A 6000-nucleotide genomic window follows, 5' to 3' on the forward strand; every position below is an offset into this window, starting at 1 on the left:
TAAGCTCCCTCCAGAGGTGGTGCAATCACCTACCCTGGAAATCTTCAAGAGGAAACTGGGCGGTCATCTTGCTGGAGTCACTGACCCTAGTTATCTTTCTTGCCTGGTGCATGGGGGCTGGACCTGATGATCTTCTGAGGTCCCTTCTAGCTTTACAATCTATGAATCTATAAAGTTTATGTGACTGCTTATGCCGCTCTGCTGAAGCCACGCCATGCCCATCATTCTTGACAGGCATTTCTTCTCCTGCCTCGGATGTGGTGGCTCCCTCCCCCCTGCCCGCCTCTGCCTCCTACCCCACAGCAACCGCAACCACATCCGTCTCGCTGCCTGAGGTGGCAGTGGTGGCAGATGATAACTATTTGAGTTGGTCTAATAAAAGATACCAAATTTACCCAAAGAACCTCATCTGCCAATTGACCACTTTGCATTTCCAGCAAAAACTGTTTTATCTATTTAACCTCACAGGCACCCATTCCATAACAAGGAAGTGTGGACATAAGACTTTACAGGCTCTGGAGCTACACCTGGTGGACGAATTACGTAACTATCAATGAAGACAGACCCTAACATGATAGAAGTTACAAACCGAGTCACAGAACAAGTTTCAACTACATCTGTTTCAATTAAACTATATCCATCAAGCTTTATTTATCACACGATGATTGGGCTCCTAAATGAGCTATAGCCCCATACACATGTATCATGTTATGGGTTATAACACATTATCAGGTTGTAAAGTGTAACTTCTATCATGGCCCCAAATCAAGACATTTGAACGGCTGAATCAGTGCAGCATGTTACTCTGTGATCTGTCTGTCTCCACCGTGGGCCCCTCAGAAGGCAGCACAGGATCCTCTGGGAGACACCGGAGATATAGCAGCTGCAGGGACTGCAGCACTGGGCAGGCACTGACCAGGTGCTAGGATCCAGCTGGGCTCACTCCCTGCACTGAGGGGAGGAGATGCCCCTCTCCAGCACAACTCCTGCTGATGGATCCCCTGCACTGTGCTGGCTCTGTTCCTGGCAGTTCTTGGGCTGCAGCCCCTTCCCCAGACTCACAGACCCCAGAGCCCAGGCTGCCTAGGATGGTGATAGACACCCCCCACTCTGCCCCTCTCCTCCCAGAAGCAGAGGGGCTGGCATAGACCCAGACACTCAGCTCTCCCAGCACTCCACTCCGGGGTCCACTGGCTCAGAGAGGGGCAGCATCTCCTTGGGGGATCCCTCAGGACAGAGCCCCCTGCACTTACCCTTGGGCCATTGATCTTGGTGACCTTCAGGGATCCTGGTTTTCTCTGATTAAAAAAAAAATCCCAAATTTTCTGATTTAAAAAATAACCCCAAATCCACATTTTTCTGTGATTAAAATTAATATATATATACTCAAACTGCTGATCTGGCTGTACCTGGCCAACTTCATCCAGCAGGTCCTCAAGTGGGCACAGCAGGAGGCCTTGAACTGAGTACCACAAAGGACTCCCTTCCCTCTTCTTCCCCCTCCTTCCCCTCCCTTCACCCACTCCCCTCCCATCCCATCCCTAGACCCCTTCCTGACCCAGAGCTCCATGGGCTATGAGCTCCTGCCTGGCAGTGTCTTGGCAATGCCAGCCTGGGGGGTGAGGACTGGGTCAGTTTCTTGGTGGGGGTGTGGGTGGCTGTGCAGCAGGGGAAGCTGATGTGGCACGTGTGGGACAGCCTGAACTACAACAAAGGCATGGCTGACACACTGGAAGACTTATCTAATCTTACCTGCCTTCAGGACCTGTGGGCTCTGCTGCATGATAGGAAGGAGATGCAGGAGAGGCAGGGTGATGGTGAGGTCATGTCCTGGCCATGACCCCAAGTGCTGGGCACTGCTACACCTGCCACTTGGAGCACAAGAGCCTGGGTAGCCATGGCCTGGTCATGCCATGGGGAAGGTGCAGAGCATGGCTGGGCATAGGGGAATGCTCTGGCTCCCAGCCCCCACTTCCCTCCCCATCCTGAGAGACAAACCAGGGTTCCTGGCTGCCAGCCCCCACCAGCTCCCACAGCCCTCCCCAACCTGGGAGAGAACCCAGGCATCCTTGCTCCCAAGCCAGCCCTACTCTAACTCCAGTCAGAGCCTCCAGACCTCAATCTCCCCCCACTGCTGGCATGGGACCCAGGTGTCCAGGCTCCTAGCCTGCACAACCCCTTCTTCCTGACCCTGGGTTGTTGTGCCTGCTGTTCTTGCTCAGTTGGAGACATCCAGTCCCTGAAGACCCAGGGGGTATGAAGAACGGCTAGAGCCATGGACTGCTCCTTTCCACTGGATGGGCAGATCCTGCAAGCAGAGGCAGACGGTACTGAGCTCGGAGGGATGGGGGCACCATCCCCTTGTCCCCTCAGGAATGAAAAGGGACTCATGGCAACTCCTACATCATAGGACAGCAGCCACACCTGATGCACACAACAGGGAGACTGTGATGCCCATAGCCAGACCCACATCCAGGTGCCCTCCAGGCACTAAAACAGGTGGTGTAGCAGGAGGTTGGGCATAGGACCCATACCAGAAAACACAGCATACAGAAAAGCCCTCCCAGGCAGCCTGCCCCAAGTTGCAGACTGGGAAGAAAGCCTGGGAAAGTTCAGGCTGGGAACAGGGAACAGCGGGGGAAGCTCAGCATGCAACAACATAAGACAGTCACAAGAGATAGGCAGAATGCCTGGGGTTGTTGTGCACGCCACATATGAAGCACCAGGGAAGCTTTGGAGGAGTGGAGCCACACCAGAAACCCCTCATCGCCCAGGAGGCACTGTCACTGGCAGGCAGCAAGTAGTCACAGACCAAGGAGTGAGGGATGTGAGTAGCCAGGCTTGCCCAGCTGGGCAGCACTCAGGAGCCCAGCGAGGGGCTGAGAGTGGGACCTGACAGTCCCGAAGCCCTGAGTGGGACTGATGGTTGGACCAGCAGTGTCCAGGAGTCCAAGGCCTATTTCCTGGTGAGGACAGACTCAGGGAGGGGATGAGGCAGGCCGAAGTAGTGTTTATTTTTCAGACTAGTGATTCTAAAAGGGGAAATGGCTCAGAGTGGGACCCAGAATATTAAAGGGGCTGCACTGCAAGAAAGAAAAGGTACCAGAGAGACCACCCTGAAAGAGGATCTGGCAACATCTGCAAGACATACCTCTTCAGAAGAGGTGTGGGCAGGGTACTGGGGAGGAGGAGCCCCTTGAAGACAATCAACAGGACTCTAATCCTTGTGAAAAGCTAATGCAGAGGCTACATACGTTCCATTCACCCTGTTCTACTACTTGAGACCAAGGCATAGTGGGTGACTTCAGGGGTGAAGTGAATGGAAGATGCAGCTAGGGCTTAATACCTCTACCACTGGAGAGGTAGTAGAGGTATCCCTCACTCCAGGGCCCTAGGCCTCACTCTTGCTACTGGGTAGAAGCCAGCAGTGAAATCACAGCGCACCATCACCTGTCTCCCAAGATCCTCTGCTGGTTCTGCTCCCCCTCTACACAGAGCATAAATGGGGCCCAGGCATCCCAGCTGCCCATCCTGCCCCCACAGATTCCCTAGACTCTACCTGTTCCCTCCCTGAGGCCCCTCACTGCTCCACCGAGCCCCTGAGGGGGAACTCACCACACCCAAGCCAGGAGCGTGGGGGCAGGGGGATGGAGCCAGCTATGGGTAGGAGCCTCTGGCTCCAGGGTGCAGTCTGTCCCCTCCCCAGTGCTGAGAGCATCCCCCCACACCCAGCTATACTCCACACATACCCCAGGACATGATCAGGCCACAGCTCCCCAGGCTGCTGTTAATCCATGTGGCAAGTGCAACATGGCCCAGGCCCATGAGGATGTGCAGCCGATATCTGCCCTCCCGCAACCTTTCCCCCACTCAACAGACTTACCAGCCAATGCTGCTCACCAAACTGCTGGGCTGCACTCCTGGCCACATGGGTGCTGTGGTTTTGCATGTGCACGGGACATTTATTGGCCACATTATCAGTCACAACGGGCAAAAAAAGCCGATTTCTGATACTGTCAATTTTCCCTATCTTGGTGCCGATCTGATATGGGACTGATGTACCAGTGCACCTCTACACATTTCAAAGTGAGACCTGTGAAAATCAGGGGGCATCAGCCTCTCCATCCAGGCAGCACTGAGGCAGCCCATTGACATCGTGGCTTACTGTCATCTCCCTGATTCCTGCTAATCTCTCCTCACTCCACAGTTGTAAACAGCCCTCTCCTTTTTTAATGGACTTGATGCTCCATTAACCAAGCTATGACTTCTTATGCAACGTTGCTGTCTGTTAGCCAGGCATGGCAATGTCTCTTCCATTTCACAGCCCTGCAGACTGTTCTTGGCTCTGGCTAGAAACCTGCACACAGATGCAGTTATATTAATTCAGGTGAACGTTGGCTCAGATGCAAAAAGGACGGACAGTGACAGAACAGGAGGTAATGTGAAGATGCACAAGAAGGTGAGATTTTGCTTTACGAATCTCACTGGGAGACATACACTTACCAATCATGATAACAAGAGGGGTCACAATAGAGGACAACAAATTGGGACTGAAAGAAGGAAGAGGAGCAGAGCTTCCCGCCCTAACACCAGAACAAGGGGACAGATGATATCATTGCAAAATCAGCTGCTTTTAATATGGGGAAAGGAGGTGGGGAAACTCCACTGTCATCCCACACCACCCCACAGCCACGAGGCTCAGGGCTGTCACAGGGAGGGCAAGGCCTGGAGGAAGGCAGGGGAGGAGCCATGTGGTGGGCAGATCCAGGGGCCATCACAGGGATGAAGGCAATGGTCAGCACGATCTGATGTCTGGCAGGGCCCTGTCCCCATCCCTGTCCCCCCATGGCCATGCAAGCTGAGGTACCAGAGCTATCAGGGTATTCCACCATCGGCCACAAGTGGGAGGCCTCAGACTACCTTGTGGGGTGGCTGGTATCCAGCAGCACTCACCCAGCCAGGATCCACCCCCCACCTCTTGCTCCTCTGGGGTCAGACCCCATTGGGTGGCACTTGGGGGCTCCAGCCAGCTGCTGGGAGTTTGCTACCCAGGGTGGGACTTGTCCTAAAGCCAGGTTCTGCCTGGCCAGTGCTGATGCCACCCAATCCCCAGGCCAGGGCCATGAGGGACTGACGCTACAAGGGACTGACACTCACCTCCAGCCTCTCCCTGCAAGGGGGAGTGGGAAGGAGATGCTAGGGCGGGTGCAACAGCAAGTTCCTCATCTGGGGCCTTTTGCTGAAGCTGGAGCTCCCTTCCGCCACCTAGTCCTGCTTCCTTTTGCTGGCTGTTGCCTGGCAACAGCACTGGGAGATGCCCAGTTTATGGCCTGTGGACCCAGGTGTCCAGGTGGGTCATGCCCTCCAGCAGTGAAGGCTTCAGGCCACAGCCTCCCCTGGCACTGGGGGGCAGGCACACTGATCCGCACCAGCCCAAGGGATAGGCCTTCACCCTCCCGCAAGCTCCTGCCTATCTTCCCCCTCCACCCACCCCCACATCTTCCCCAGCCTGGGGAAGTCTGACATTTGCAGCACTTTGAAAACATCACAGTACCTAGAGGAGTGACAGGTGCTTAAGGCCCTGACCCTGTGTCTTGAGGTCACAGCTCCAAACAGAGATGTTAAATCCACACCCTCTTACCTGAAGCCCCGCAACTACTCAGTAACCCAGGACAACCAGGCTGACAGACATGTGAGAGGACAAAGAAAAAGGAAAGGAAATAAAAACCAAAAAGATAAAGAGAATCCAACTCTAACCAGGATCCTACCCACCTGCCTGCCTCCCAGACTCCCCTGCTTTATACCCCCTTCCTCAATGACCCCTTCCTGGCCCCAAGGAGGGGGAAAGGCATGCTGTGGGGAACAGGGGGGATTCACTGCATGGTACCCCTCCTCTCCCCCCCCCAGCAGTGCAGAACAACACTGTGGAGGCTGGGGGAAGTGAAAGGGGAAGTGAAACCATGGGGAAAAGGCGGGGAACCCAGACTGGGGCACCAACAG

Source organism: Alligator mississippiensis, chromosome 11 (genome assembly GCF_030867095.1).
Source record: "Alligator mississippiensis isolate rAllMis1 chromosome 11, rAllMis1, whole genome shotgun sequence".
NCBI classification, from domain to species: Eukaryota; Metazoa; Chordata; order Crocodylia; family Alligatoridae; genus Alligator; species Alligator mississippiensis.